The sequence below is a fragment of the Papio anubis genome, chromosome 1 (genome assembly GCF_008728515.1).
Source record: "Papio anubis isolate 15944 chromosome 1, Panubis1.0, whole genome shotgun sequence".
Classification (NCBI taxonomy): domain Eukaryota; kingdom Metazoa; phylum Chordata; class Mammalia; order Primates; family Cercopithecidae; genus Papio; species Papio anubis.
The window spans coordinates 108,195,713-108,211,623 of NC_044976.1; positions in this window are offsets into that span (position 1 = coordinate 108,195,713).

The window sequence follows — 15,911 nt, forward strand, 5'->3', positions numbered from 1 at the left end:
TGTGCTGGGTACCAGAGATAAAGTAAGAATAAGACGTGATTCCATGCCCCCGAGCCCACGGCCCCGTGGTGCAATGCAGAGTGTGGGGAGTCCTATGCCTGGGTGGCTGTGGGGTTGGGGGCTGTGGTGGCCCAGAGAGGAGCTGCAGGAGGCTCCACTGCTAAGGAGGGCTTGAGCTTGCACCAAAGACCAGGTAGGCACCAGTGCAGTCCCCACAGTGGGGACAGGCACCACAAGCCATAGCGCTGCTGGTGCAAACACTCAGAGGCATAAAAGAACACTGGTGATTGGAGAACCAGATGTAGCATGGGGTAGCCAGAACCTTGGGGACAAGGACAGTGGGGAGAGATGAGAAGCTTATCCTGAGGGTCACCACTGAAGCTTTGGGGGCCTGACTGAGGAGTTTGGATTTTAGCCTGTGGGCAGGGGTCCTAAACTCAGCTGTCTGCAGGGACCAGACTAGGAGGAGAGGCATGAAGATGCCAGTGCAGAAAGAGGATACCCTGGGGAAGGCAGGCCTTGTCCCCTCTGTTCAGTCATTGTCCCAGGTTGGGGGGACAGGCCCAGAGTAATATGTCACCTAACTAGCTCTTACAGAGAAGCTGGCAGTCTGGGTTTTTACATGGGCACATTTATTTTTAAACGTTAGCAATTAATTCAAATTTAATATATAACAAAACAAAACACATGGCTCAGGCCCACCAGGAAAGGTCTGGGTGTCTCATTGGGTGCCCAGGCCCTGTGTGGCCACTGCCTGTGATGGTGGGGGATGTGTCCACAGCTTCCAAGTGGGAGTGGGTGGGTTAGAGTTTGCTTCCTGTGGTGGGCATTCTGAGGAAGGCTATACAAACAGCTGGATGGACAGAGCTGGAGAGACCAGTACAGAAGTTATGGAAAATCTCATTCTTCATTCATTCATTTAACAAGTGTTTATTAAGCATGTGCTGTGTGCCAGGCACTGTGGTAAGCAGGTGCTATTAAAGAACACCCAGCCTGTTTCCAACCCACAGATCAAGGTCCAGGCTAATTCTGCCATGCCTTCCCAGGCCTCCTGTCCTTTCTTCCCAGGCTCTGAGGCTACACTTCTCAGTCCCAGGCCAAATCTGCTCTCTGCAGGGCCTCCTGAACTCCAACGCAGCCTTTTTTCTGGGTTTTGCCCCCACTCCAGTCATGCTCTGTCCTCTTCTTCTCTGGCGTTTATTGCTCCTCACAGCTCTGCCCTCTGCACCCCCATCCTTCAGTGCCTGGGTGTGGCAGAAGAGGAGCTCTCCTTTCCCCAGCTCTCCTGCTCTTGTCATCAGCAGGAAATTTGCAGAGCTTTTACTCTGGATCCAAACAAACACTCATGTGTTCATGCACCTAGCTGAGAGCCCAACCTGGGTCTGGGCTGGCCTGGGAGCCTGCAGGATGCAAGGGTCTTTGTCCTCAAGGCACTCCCAGGTATAGGGGAATAAGCCCTGTCTACCACCAAGAGCAAGACCACTCAATACCTGATGGATAGTCCCCATGAGCCAGTGGGGGCCGTGGAAACATAGAGACCCAATTCTTAGTGCTGCGTGCTTAACTTTTATGGGCTCATGGGTGCTTCACCTCCGCCCATTAAAGCCAGCTCTGTTATGGTACTATTTCACATTTGAGGAGACTGAAGCTCAGAGAGTTGACTAGACTGTCTGAGATTGCTTAGCTGTCAGAGGCAGCACATTGGTTTGACCCTGGGGTGGTTGACTGCAAGCCCACTTAGTGCACGGCCATTTCAGGAGTAGGGTGTGAGAACTGGCAGGGATGGGGGGTAGTGGCTGGGGCACATCCCCACTGGACATCTTCCTGGACTTTCTCCAGGATGGGGAGTGATTCTGCACTGGCTGATACGGGGTGTGATGGGCCTGGCTGCTGGTGTGTGGCCCCGTGGCACCCCCACCCTTTGCTGGGCTCTCACCCAGCCCCCTCTCTGGTCTCCGACTCTGTGGCACGTGCCTCTCTTCTCCCAGTTTATCCCCCCTCCTCCTCCTCCTAGACAAAGGTAGCCTGATACTGTGAGTCAGCTTGGATTGGGAGCCAAGGTCATTAACTCACCTGGGCCTGTCAAATGGGTGTAAGCACTGATTATCCTGCAGGGATCTAGCGGAGCTCAAACCTTTGAAGACTACAGAAGGAAACTACTATAAATATTTAGAGGCTTGAGTCATTCATTCATTCAGCAAGTATTTATTGAGGGCATACTCTGTGGCAGGCCCTGCTCTGAATTTTAGGGATATTGTCCTAAGGAAGACAGCCTTAGCTCCTGCATGCATGGGGCTTACAGTCTAGAGTAGGGTGGGGGGCAGACATTCAGTAGTCATGCAGATGAACACATAGGTACAAAGCAAACTGTGTTCAACAAGATTGTTAACAGGGATGGAGCATGGGTCCACAGGTTTTCCTGAGTAAGCGGGATTTCAGCTGAAGGATGACCGGTCAGCCTGCACAGGGCAGGGCAGGGCAGGGGCCCCCAGGTCGTGAGTGCAAAGCCCTCAAGTGGGGGACAAGCCAGAGGCTTGCGACAAGGCAGCATGAGCCAGGGCGGTGTGGGGGGAGGCTGGGGGGCTGAATGGCCGGACAGGGCATGGCCTTGCAAAAGAGAGCTATTGAAGGATTTAGTTTAAGTGGCTTCACAAAAATAACCTCTATCTCTTTGACCTGGGTCCCTAGAGCTTCTCCTGCCTCCTTTGCCCTCAGTGTCCATTCTGTGTGGTGAGAAGTTGAGCTGGGGGGAGGTCTCAGCCCCCATTCCCTTCTCGGGCAGAAGGGCAGCTGATTGAAAGCAGATGTCTCGCCCTGGTGGGGCCCAGCCCGGCTCCCCAGTGCTGACCTCAGACCTGCACCGCTGGCATGTCCAGGCCGCAGACTCTCTGTCAGCAAAGCCGCATCCGTCCTGCAGAGAGACGGTCACTGTGGCTGCCCACACCCCCAACCCAGCAATTTCCCTACCACGGTGAGAAACCTCCCATATTCCGGGGCTGGAGCCCAGCCTCCTCCTTTCAATTGCCTGGGGGAGGGAGAGACACCAATTAGGTTATTGGAAAGGAACTAGGTTAGAAGAGGTGTCTGTCACCCCTGCCCAGTTCCTCGGCACACCTGCACCAGCACAATGCCAAAGGAGGCCGCTATTATACTATTCAGCATGTCCTTGGCTCTGTGCTAAGTGCTTTATGTTTTCCCATTTAATCCTCATAAACAGCTCCATGAGGCCCAACTGTTAAGGCAGTGTGTGACTGAGGCTCAGAGAGGGCACCTGGTCACACGGCTGGTAGGTGCAGAGCTGGGATTTGAGCCCAGGTCATCAGGTCTGAAGTCCGTGACCCCAGTAGTCCTCTGCAGGGGGCACTGGCTGTTGCTCCTGTGCCTCTCAGACACTCCATGTACCCGTTGCTCCTGAGGAAGCCCAGGTCAGCTCCAGGCTGCTTATGCCTCCAGGGGCCTGCGTCTGGGCATAGGGCACCAAGATGGGCCCAGAGAGTGCTGGTGCGGCCTCTAGGTGGTGGGAACCTGGGCTCTGGACATTGTCAAGGGCAATGTGCTTGCTGTTGAATCAGTTTGGACCATACCCAGTGGTCTCTTCACAGAGGGAGTTGCCATATTGATTTTTGCCTTTGAACTCCCCCGGGGACCACCCCCCATGCACCTGCCCTTCCGGTGCTGCTACATCCATAAGGCCTCTGCTCCCCGGCCCCCACTGCGCACCTGGAGGCATCCAGCAGGTTCCACAGGTTTCCCAGAGATGCCTCTGGTGTCCTGCAGCAACCCTAGTGGCCGCTTCCCTCACTGCCCCTTACCCTCAGGCCACCCTAGAACTGCACCCTCTTTCCTCTGCTCCTACAAGGCTGCTCCCGGCCCTTCTGCAGACCTATCTCCCTTACCCCTGACCATTTCCCTGGTCTACTTCCCCTTCTCTGCCCATCCCAGCATCTCCGCCTGATCCCACCCCCTCAGAGAGATCACTGTGCTTTCAGTCAGTCAGCAAGCATCCATTGAACTGTAGAGACATCCTGGCTGAGAGCTAAGGCTCTGAAGCCTGACGCCTGCGGCTACAGAAATGAAACCCTCCCATCCCCTGCTCACCTCTGGTGCACCTGGAGCTTAAAGAGAAAAGGCAAAGACTCCACCGCTGGATGCCGGCTTCACTTTGGCTTCTCCCCGCTGCCTAGTTACTGAGAAGAAAAAAATACGGCAGGACGCCCCATATAGACCATCTTTTTTCCCTCTGTTCTGTGCAAGAGTTACCTTGGTAGTCCTCAGTTAGGTGACTCAGCACTGGGGTTTACTGTGGAGGGTGGGTCTGGGGGTGGCAGAGGGGAGCAGCTTTCTGGGGACTTTCAGACACAGGCGTAAGGAGGCCATTTGTGTTTTGGGGTCTGTAAAGAAGGAGCCCCAACCCCAGTGTGGATCCTGGGGAAGGAAAAGGGACCCAGACTCTGACCGCAAGGGGTGGACCCAGAAGCCCCAGCAAACTGTCAGCCATCCTCAGCCATCCTTGGAGTCAGCCCCCAGAAGATGCACGTGGCCTGTGTGGTGCTCTGGTTGGCACGGGACACTCTGCCTTCTGACCACGTGGGAGCAGTTATCAACAGGTGCCACCTCAGTGGGAATGGGTCAGCGTCCTTGTTCTTCTGGCCGAGGTGCAGAAGTTGGAGCCTCCACCTCCCCTTCCACTTTTTGAGTACATGAGACCTGGAGGTTCTTGGGCAATTTGAAAAGAGAGGAAGATTCCAGAGGAAGGTATGTTTTTCTTTCAAGTATAGTAAATTAGGTCTGGATGGTTTTAATTAAAATTATACAAATCAAAGAAATGCAATAGTATTTGTACCTCCAATATCTGCTGTCACTCAGTGGTCACAAAATCATCAGTTCCTATTTATCAAAAGCTTGTGGTGTGCCAGGTACTGTGCCAAATCTCCCATTTACATTGTTTTATTTAATCTTCATGACAAGGTAGGTACTTTCTGTCACCATTTTACAGATGAGAAAACTGAGGCTCTCTACAGAGAGGTTAACTAACTTTCCCAAAGTCACACAGCTAGCAAAGCTGTGAATTGGGCTTATAACCCACATTATCTTTCACTCCAAAGTCCTTCAACCACAAGTTTCACTCTATTGCTCTGTCTGGGGGTTCCCTGAATCTATGGGGACTCCGGAAGATATGGACCCGCAGGGAGAAGCCATGGGATCTGGAGGCCCAAGGCCTAAGGAGACCGTAGGGCCTCCTTCAGGTAACTGTCTTCGGCAGCAGCTGGATCCCATTACACTGTGGACAGCAGTCTTTAGAAAGCCACCTTCTCCCGGGCTGCAAAGGAACAGGGTGACCACAGCCTATGAACCCTTGGGGCCCCTTGAATTCCTACTGCCTACCCAGCAGTGTTTCACAAACACATTGACGTTGACAGGGCAGCCTGTGTGGAGGGTGCAGGAAGCCCGGAGGCCTGTGGCTGCCAGCATTGCTCAGAGTTTCCGCTGAGCTCTTCCTGCAGGGCCCTCCTCAGGGCTCTGCTAGCCAGCGCCCCCTGTCTTGAGGCCTTCGTGGGCCCCAGCTGGCTCTGAGAGAAGCTCAACTGATTCCAGGGCCTCTGAAGGGCCAGGAAGGCCCCATTTTCTGGGTGCCGAGCCTTGGGTTAGCTTCAGAGGCCCTGGTGATAGCCTCAGGATGTCTGAAGGTTCCTTAGGACCAACGCCACCGGGTGGGACAGAGACAGTGCTACTTCCAGTCAGAAGATCCAAGTTCCACTCTCAGATTCAACACTCGCTGGTTCTGCACCCTCAGGCGCGTGTCTCCCTCCCCGAATTCCCTTCCCTATCTACCTCACAGGGCTGTTTAAAACCCTGGGCAAATAGGAAAACACTCAGCCAGTGTTGGTGGCCCTAGTAAGGCTGTGGGCTGACTGTGGGCCTGCCCCTAATTGGTCTTCCCACCTGGAAACTCAGCAAAGAGGCTGGATTTATGGGTTCCGGAAGAGGGGAAGGCATTCCAGGACGAGGGAGGGCTGAGCCCAGGCACAGAGTCCAGAACACACAGGAATGGATTGAGCTCTGTGCCAGAAACTGTTCTAAGTATTTTACACATAGTAACTCATTTACCTCTCTCATCATTCCCATGAGATAGGCATTACTTCACTCCACTTTACAGATGAGGCAATGGAGGCACAGAGGGGTAAAGTAACTTGCTCAAGATCACATCGCTAGAAGTGGGGAGCCAAGATTTGAACCTGGGCAATCTGGGAGGAGACCACGAGTGGAAGCAGTGGTGGTGGGACTGGAAAGGCTGGGAGAAACGCCAGGGTCTGGGCCGCATCTGCCCTGCCCACTGCTGCAAGGCCAGTGCCCAGAGCAGTGCTTAGCACATAGTAGGTGTTCTGAACCTGTTCCTGATACATGAGCTCTGCAGCAGGTGTGGCTACCTTGCTTGTCTGGGGACGCTGACATTTCACACAACACAGAGAGGTTGGGGTTGCTGCCTCTGCCTTTGGGCTGAGATTCAGCGCTTTTCAATGGGGCTACTGGACCCTTATAGCAGGAGGGCCCCTCGTGGGAAGGCAGACATTTAAAATCGTTCCTTAATCTCCCTCTGGCCCCCTCCCGTTAGGCCCCGCCTCGCCTCCTGTACCTCCCTGGGGAGTGTTTTTAGCTCCCAGAACTTGGGATCCAGGTGGGCTGGGGTGCTGGGGGAATGCAGACAAACTTGGAGAAGCATGTTCGTGGCCGGCAGAGGCTGCTGAGAGACCAGCCTGTTTGCATGGCTGGAGCGCTGGGGGCTGGTGAGAAAGGAAGCTTCCTACTCTGCAGCACTCAGACCCCACTAGGAATGTGGCTTGGGGCCAGGATCCCTCTGGGCAAGAAAGGATGACTCGGCAGAAACAGCCTCCTGGCCCCACAGGACAACTGGAGCCGCTGCCCTGGGGGCTGGTGCCAAGTGGCAGAGCTGCTGAATTAATGACCCCTCCGCCTCAGCTTCATCTCCACCCTCCCACACCTCATCCCGCCTCCCACTCCCCCAGCCCTCTTTTAGAAGCCATTCTCTGGGCTGGGGTTTTCAGACTCTCAGAGCGGCAAGAACTCACCCCCTCCACCAACTTTCAGACAGAATTGGGAAGGGTCCTGAGGCTGGAATGGATAACTGGTGAAGGGAGGCAGCCAGCCTTCGAGACCCCCCAGGCCTGCCAAGGGAGTCCAGTACGGGGTGAGGGGTGCATGGGGCAGTGGCAGGAGCTGGCCTGGGCCGGGCCCTGGGGAATTCCAGCCCAGGAGAGCCAACTGGAAGCACGTGTTTCTAGATGGGCACGGAACCCACAAAGCTGCTTCTTCCAGCCCAGCTTCCAAGGATTAAAGATCTCAGGAATCCTGGGAAATCTGTCTCCTTGTCACCAGAGGCCCCTCATAACACAGGCTCCTGCCCCACTTTGCACCTCAGGTCCTGAGCAGAAGTGGATGATGATGGTGGTGGTGAAAATGCGCATCTTGTGAGAGTCAGGCTGCAGCTGCTAGCGTTCATTGTTTCCCACACATCCTGCTGACCGCTGCTACCTGTTTAAACCCAGGTGCTCCCCAGGGCAGCCTTATCAGGTGGGTAGGTACCAGTATTACCCTCATTTTCTGCAGAGGAAATTGCCTTGCAGAAGGGTAAGTAGCTTGTCCAAGTTCACTCTGGTTGTGGCAGAATACATTTCCAAGACTGGGATCTTAAATGCTCTGCGTGATCGTCTACCTCTTGGAGGAAGGAAAAAGTGTAGAGTTCCTGTGGCTCTGCCCCCTCCCCTGGGTGCCACGCAGTGATTGAGGGTCACCAGCGCCAGCCCATGGAAACACTGATCCTTTCTAGGAGGCATTGCAACATCCAGCAGTTTCCTGCACACCTATCACAGGGGGCTTGGGTCTCGTGAGCAGTGAAGATCCTGAGATGTGGGGCTAGAAGACATGAGCCTGTCTCCTGACTTACTAGCTGTGTGACTTTGACACTTAGCTTTGTCTCCCCCTTGGTTCCCTCATCTACAAAACAGAAAAGAAGAATACAAAAACTTTCTCTCCATGACCTGCCCCAGGGAGATCAAATGTAGACCCTAAGTCGGCTGCAGCCAGCGGGCCTGAGCAGATGGAAAGCAGCAGTGGATGGCGGGGGTTGAGAGGGGAGGAGATCAGGGAAGGGGGCCGGAAGGGAGTGTCGGGGGCTGGTATCACACTACTAGGCTCCCAGGTCTGGAGAGAGGCCAGCAGAGATCAGGATTTCCTTTCATAACAGATTATGGAACAGCTACTTTGCACTAATCCATCTGCCTGATAGAGATCATCGGGGGTGACCCAGCAGCCTTTGGTGAAGACACAGAACAAAACGACTGCATCTTCCCAGGAAAATCCCATGGGCAAAACGACTCCAGCTGCCAGATAACAGCCAGTTTTTGGCAAGTGCCCGGTTTACTGACTTCCTTCTGTCCTACTCTAACCTGGCTTCTGTTAGTTGACTGGTTCCTGTTGCCTCAGCAACAGAGCAATAATGGAGGTGGGTGTGAATGGCTATGTTAAATCACTTAATTATTGCAAACAGGCACTCTGCCAAACGGGGGTGGTTACAGCTATGTTAGACTTAGTCACTGCCTGCAACTAAATGTAGCTGAGATGGTCGTAAATATGCATAAAATAATAGACCACCAACAAATACATCTTGGTTGACTGAAGAACCTTTGGAATTATGAAGACATTAGACTACATCCATCACAGTTGTATCACTGAGTCCATTTTATTCTATTCAAAACCTTTGCAAACCAGTAATTTACATAGGATGTGTATGGCGAGGCTACCTCAGTTACCCCATTCCTCAACTCTATAAGGTTTTATCAGTAACAGCAGGTCCATTCCATTTAGGCTGTTATTATGGCTCTCCCCTGGGACATCCTGTAGTGGTTGTTTTTTGGAAACATCATTTGGTTCATAATCTCTTAGCAACAGGACTTTGAGGGCTAACGGCCGACATAGAAGCCCAGCAAGATGATTGTGACTTGTGGGTAGGCAAACCCACAGCAGCCAAGTCTAAGCACTCTCTGATTATGGGTTTAATTGTTTTAGGTCATTGAACGTCATGGGCACCCACTGCGGGTCAAACTGGCTTTGTTATCTGCCAGTGAGCATTTGCCAAGGCAGCCACACACCCAGGGCCTGAGGAGAACTTCCGGAGTCACCGAGTGCTCCAGGCATCACAGCTTGGCCTTTTTGCTGCAGACCCTGGAATGCCTGATGGGGAAGAGGAAGAAAGGAAGGAGGATTTATCTCACTCTGTGTGTGCCTGCCACTTCACCTCATCGTATCCTCACAACCCCCTGTGCAGCAGTGTTAGGACTGCCTTGCCAGGCTGCAGGTGAGGAGGCAGCCGCCCAGACCGGGCAGTCACTGGCTGTGCTCACAGGTGCTCATAGGCTGGCAGAGGCAGAGGCAGAGGCAAGATTCTGATCCAGGTCCTCCTGAGCTCACAGCCTCTGCTCTTTCTGCTCTTTCCATGCAAACACCCACGCCTACGGGGACAGCTGGGTCTTTCCTGGATGTTTGGTCTCCATAAGATTCTGTTCCAGAGTGGAGCATGTGAGGGTCATTGCCACAGACCCATTCCACATGTCAGAGGCCACGCAAACAGTGTATACATCTGGCGCCACTGAGCCCAGCACTCACAGGCAGCCTGGGGCCTGCCTGCCTGCTCTCAGAGTTTGCAATTCCCTTTTTATTTGAGTTCTTTCTGGTCCCTCCCAGAGACTGAGACTGTAGTTTGCCATCTGTATTTAGTAGGAATTAAAAGTTTTAAACATAGCTACCATGTTTTACTATGAGCTGAGCACATACACACCGCTATTTACTCCTTAAAACCTTGTAAAGATGTGATACTGTGGTCCCTGTTTACAGATCAGGAAATTGAGGGTTAGAATGGTTGGATGATTTGCTCTAAGTCACAGAAAACAGGTTCTTTTTTAAATTTTTTAATTTTTTTGAGACAGAGTCTCACTCTGTCACCCAGGCTGGAGTGCAGTGGCGCGATCTTGGCTCACTGCAAGCTCTGCCTCTCGGGTTCACGCCATTCTCCTGCCTCAGCCTCCCCAGTAGCTGGGACTACAGGTGCCCACCACCACACCCAGATAATTTTTTTTGTATTTTTAGTAGAGACAGGGTTTCACCATGTTAGCCAGGATGGTCTCCATCTCCTGACCTCGTGATCCGCCCACCTCGGCCTCCCAAAGTGCTGGGATTACAGGCGTGAACCACCGCGCCCGGCCTGAAAACAGGTTCTTATTGTGATACCCACAGCCCACCCCCTGCCCTTACTCCTGAGCAGGGGTGGACGCCCGGAGAAATATGCAGGTTTGTGCTTTGGGGCCCTGCACTCACAGGGGCCTTTTCCAAGGCCCTAGAAATCTATTCAGATGGTCACATATCTTTGTAAAATTTGCAAAGGTAAGATGTTTTTATCTTCTTTTAATAAAGGAGCATCTCGCATCCCCTCATTGTATAAACTTCAGTTTCCACAGAACCTAGGTCCATCCTGCTAGTGAGTATATACCTGGAACATTCTACCTAAGAATTTACTCTTCCTTCTAGCCACCACCACTTAATTTTTTCTCCTTGGCACTTCTCATGAATACACTATATACTTTATGTATTAATCTTATTTATTGTAGTTTTTTTTTTTTTTTTTTTTGAGATGGAGTCTTGCACTGTCACCTGGGTTGGAGGCGTTGGAGTGCAGTGGCGTGATCTTGGCTCACTGCAACCTTTGCCTCCCAGGTTCATGCCATTCTCATCCCTCAGCCTCCTGAGTAGCTGGGACTAAAAGTGTGCACCACCACACCTGGCTAATTTTTATATTTTTAGTAGAGACAGAGTTTTGCCATGTTGACCAGGCTGGTCTTGAACTCCTGACCTCAAGTGATCCATCCACCTTGGCCTCCCAAAGTGCTGGGATTACAGGCATGAGCCACTGCACCTGGCCAATCTTATTTATTGTAGATTGTAGGCACTACTCTCCACAAGTTTTTTTAGGTGAATGAATGCAAGCATCATCCTTATACTTAAAAGAGTCCTGTAGCATAGATGGAGCCATGATAATTTTCACATTCTAGACAAAGACGTGGAAGATGGCATGCTCAAAGGCACCTACTAACAAACCTAATCCCCTTTCTATGTTCTGAGCTCCCTTTGAATTTGGCCACGTCTCGGTTTCCTCTGGCCATGACATCATAATTTACTCATAGACTAGACATCAGCTCACTAGTGTTTCATCCTTGACTCTTCTCTTAACAAGTTTCTCTTTCCCTCTAAATTTTATCAACCACCTCCCAAATATCTCTTGAACTTTAGCACTTCTATCTCCACAGCCCCAACCCAGAGAAAGTGTCCAGTAGCCTCCCGACCCCAGCCTCTTCCCTCACAGCCTCCCAAGGCTTATCTGATCGGACAATCCTCATTTCTTTCTTTTTTTTTTTTTTTTGAGACGGAGTCCCGCTGTGTCGCCCAGGGTGGAGTGCAGTGGCCGGATCTCAGCTCACTGCAAGCTCCGCCTCCCGGGTTTTTACGCCATTCTCCTGCCTCAGCCTCCCGAGTAGCCGGGACTACAGGCGCCCGCCACCTCGCCCGGCTAGTTTTTTGTATTTTTTAGTAGAGACGGGGTTTCACCGTGTTAGCCAGGATGGTCTCGAACTCCTGACCTCGTGATCCGCCCGTCTCGGCCTCCCAAAGTGCTGGGATTACAGGCTTGAGCCACCGCGCCCGGCCAATCCTCATTTCTTAGAGATTGTATTTGAAGTCCTCAGCCCAGCCCACAAGGTCCACACTGAGTTTTGTTTTGTTTCAGTTTCTCAAATGCAGTGTCTCCTTTCTGACTCAGAGCCTTTGTACATGCTACGTCCCTTTCTGATGCCAGAACATTCTTGTTCTCTCCTTTCCTCCGATCCTACTTAGTTTTTACTCACCCTTCTGGTCTCCAAGCAAGTGTTACTTCCTCAGGGTTACCTTCCATGTTCTCCCAGCTTGGGTCAGAGCCTCTGTGAATGTTTTTTACAGCTCCTTATGTATTTCTGCTTAGAACTGATTACAACTGTTGTTAAACAACCAAACTGTTTCATCTGTTGTAGCAATCCCTCCCCTCCACCTTCCTCCTCAGCCAGGCATAAGCTCACGGAGGGCAGAGACTACATCTGCCTTGGTCCCTGCTATATCTTTGTTTTGTTTGTTTGGCCTAAGGAATAAAGATGTTTATATGTGCCGGGTGCAGTGGCTCACACCTATAATCCCAACACTTTGGGAGGCCAGGGCAGCTGGATCACCTGAGGTCAGGAGTTGGAGACCAGCCTGGCCAACATATTAAAATACAAAAATTAGCCAGGTGTGGTGGCAGAAGGCTGTACTCCCAGTTACTGGGAGGTTGAGATATGAGAATCACTTGAATCCAGGAGGTGGAGGTTGCAGTGAGCTGGGATTATGCTACTGCACTCCGGCCTGGGTGACAGAGTGAGACTCTGTCTCAAAAAAAAGATGTTTATATGTAACCTTCCAAAGTGCTTCACATCAGCAAGCAGCAGCACTCAATGTGGTTATTTAGCAGCATAGGTCCTTCCATGCTTGTCATCCCTAGGACTTGAGGCCGGATCAGTGCCACATCTGGGTTGAAGCCAGCAGGAAAGGGAATTGGTTTTCTGGGTCTTGGCTTCCTTCCGGTGGTCTATTATAGAAGAACAAACCACCCCAAATTTAGTGCTGTAAAACATCAACCATTTCATTATCTTCACAGATTCTGTGAGTCTGCAAGGAATTCTGGGGAATTTGGACAGAACACAGTGAGGGTGGCTTGTCTCTGCCCTGCAATGTCTGGGCCTCAGTTGGGAAGACCCAAATGGTTGAGGTCTGAACCGTCTGGAGGCATCTTTGCTTACCTGGCACGTGGCTGGAAGACTGTACCAGAGCACCAACATGTGGCCTCTCCAACGTGGTGGCCTCAAAGGAGTTGGGTTTCTTTTATGGTGGCTCAGGGCTCAAGAGTGAGTGTTCCCAGAGAACAAGGTGAAGCTACATAACCTTCTGTGTCCTAAGCCTCAGAAGTCACTTTTCTTCCCATGGTACTCTTTGATAGAAGACTGCCCAGGTTCAAGTAGAGGTGTCCTAGACCCCCCACCTCTTGATGGGAAGAGAGTGGAAGAATTTGTGGCCATATCTATAAACCACTACAGCCCAAAGGGGCACATGCCAATTTTACTCACATTCCACCTGTGAGAGTGTAGTTATATGGTGTCACCTAAATGCATAGGGCTGGAAAATGCTGTCCCTACTTAGACAGCTTCAACTGCATTACAAGGGAAGAAGAGGCTGGGCACAGTGGCTCATGCCTATAATTCCAGCACTTTGGGAGGCCGAAGTGGAAGAATTGTTTGAGACCAGGAGTTCGAGACCAGCCTGAGCAACATATCTTCAAAAATTAGCCAGATGCACTGGTGCACCTGTGGCCCCAGCGACTCAGGGGGCTGAGGTGGAAGTATCACTTGAGCCCAGGTGGTTGAGATTGTAGTGAGCTGTAGTGCCACTGCACTCCAGCCTGGGCAACAGAGCAAGTCCCTGCCTCAAAAAAAAAAAAAAAAAAAAAAAAAGAGAGAGAGAGAAAGAAGAAAGGAGAATAGATTTTCGTGGACTGTTAGCAATCTGTCACAGTCACTTCTCTGGCTACCAAACATCTAAGTGTCTCACTCCCCACATATGCAATACACTTCTCCTAGGGGGAAAAAACCCGAATCCCAGTGATGGTATCTGCTGCTGCGTATTTGTTGAACAACTAACTGACTGGATGTTGCAGAGTAGCTATGTCCAGCCCATCCATTATGAAGATGGGTGGGCAGAGACAATGTTTTATTTCTTTATTTCTTTTTTTTTTTTTTGAGATGGAGTCTCACTTTGTTGCCCAGGCTGGAGTGCAGGGGCGCGATGTTGGCTCACTGCAACCTCTTCCTCCAGGGTTCCAGCAATTCTCCTGCCTCAGCCTCCCAAGTAGCTGGGATTACAGGCACCTGCCACCACGCCTAGCTAATTTTTGTATTTTTAGTAGAGATGGGGTTTCACCATGTTGGCCAGGCTGGTCTTGAATCCTGACCTCAAGTGATCCACCCGCCTTGGCCTCTCAAAATGCTGGGATTACAGACGTGAGCCACCGCGCCCAGCCAATGTTCCGTTTCTTAACCTTGAGCCTCGGGTGGGCTAGTTCTAAGTGGGGAGGCAAAATGAGGTAGACTCTGGCCTGTTAAGAATGGAGAGAGATCTGCGTTTCCCTTTGTCTTGGCACTTAATTCAATCATTTACAGAGTGGGAAACATGAATAAATGTTCATTGAAAAGAACATCTATCTCATGCTGCATCTTAAATTAATTCCAGATGGATCAAAGAGTCACATGTGAAAAATAAACACAGGAAAGGCTAGAGGAAAGGCATAGGAGCAGACAGTTCACAGAAGATTAAAAAAAGGCCAGTGGTGGTGTGAAAATATGTGTTCTTGAGGATGTGGGGAGGCAGGAACTCTCAGACATTGTCAGTAGGTGTTTAAGTTGATCATTTTTAGATTTGGCAATAGCTTTTGAGGTGCCAAATGTTCCATACCTTTTTACCCAGAAACTCCTCTTCTAGGTATTTATTCTACAGATGTACAATATTCCCACAAATGAGCAAAAACTCTGTCAAGAATGTTCAGGTCGGGGGCGGTGGCTCATGCCTGTAATCCCAGCACTTTAGAAGGCTGAGGCGGGTGGATCACCTGAGGTCAGGAGTTGGAGACTAGTATGGCCAACATGGTGAAATCCCATCACTACTAAAAATACAAAAATTAGCTGGGCATGGTGGCGTATGCCTGTAATCCCAGGTACTTGGGAGGCTGAGGCAGGAGAATTGCTTGGACTCGGGAGGTGGAGGTTGCAGTGAGCCAAGATCGCACCACTTCACTCCAGCCTGGGCGACAGAGCAAGACTCTGTCTGAAAAAAAAAAAAAGAGAGAGAGAGAATGTTCAGTGTACGCTTGCTTAAAATAGCAAAGTAACTGGAAACCACCTAAATGTCCATCCATGGAAACATTAAATAAAGTAGAATTCCATGCAGCTGTTCAAAAGAATAAGATAGATTCAGTAGTATTCACATGGAAAAATGTCCAAGGAGCACTGATAATAGGAAACAGAAGGCAAGCTGGAGAGTAGTATGGATAACATAATTCCATTTGTGTTAAGAAAGAAAACAAGTCGATATAATTCATAAGTATAAAACAACAATACCTGGAAAGATTTACAGGAAGCTTTGACAGTGGTTTCTTCATGGGGAGTGAGTTTCACGCTGGGGGTAGCAGGAGAATTTTATCTTTGTGCTTTATACCTTTCTTTACTGTATGGGTTATTTTACAATGTACATGTAATCAGTTTCATAGGAGAATCAAATTTAGAATAGTGATTATCTCAAGGGAAGGAGGGAAGAGAATAGGACAGAGGTTATAGGGCCCTTCAGCTGTATTTCCAATATTGTGTTTCAAAAAGAAATTGAAATGGTGAAAATGGTCAATTTTATGTTAGCATATTTTACTACAATAAAAAAAGAAGAAATTGAAGCAAATGTGGCAACATGTTAAGAATTGCTAAAGCTGGGCTGGATGCAGTGGCTCACACCTGTAGTCCCAATACTTTGGGAGGCAGAGGTGGGAGGATTGCTTGAGCTGGAGTTCGGGGCCAGCCTGGGCAACATGGTGAGATCTGCCTCTTCAGAAAATTGTAAAACTTAGCCAAGTGTGGTTTACTCCAGAGGCTGAGGCAGGAGGACTGCTTGAGCCCAGGAGTTTGAGGCTGCAGTGAGCTATGATTGTACCTCCGTACTCCAGCCTGGGCAACAGACCAAGACCC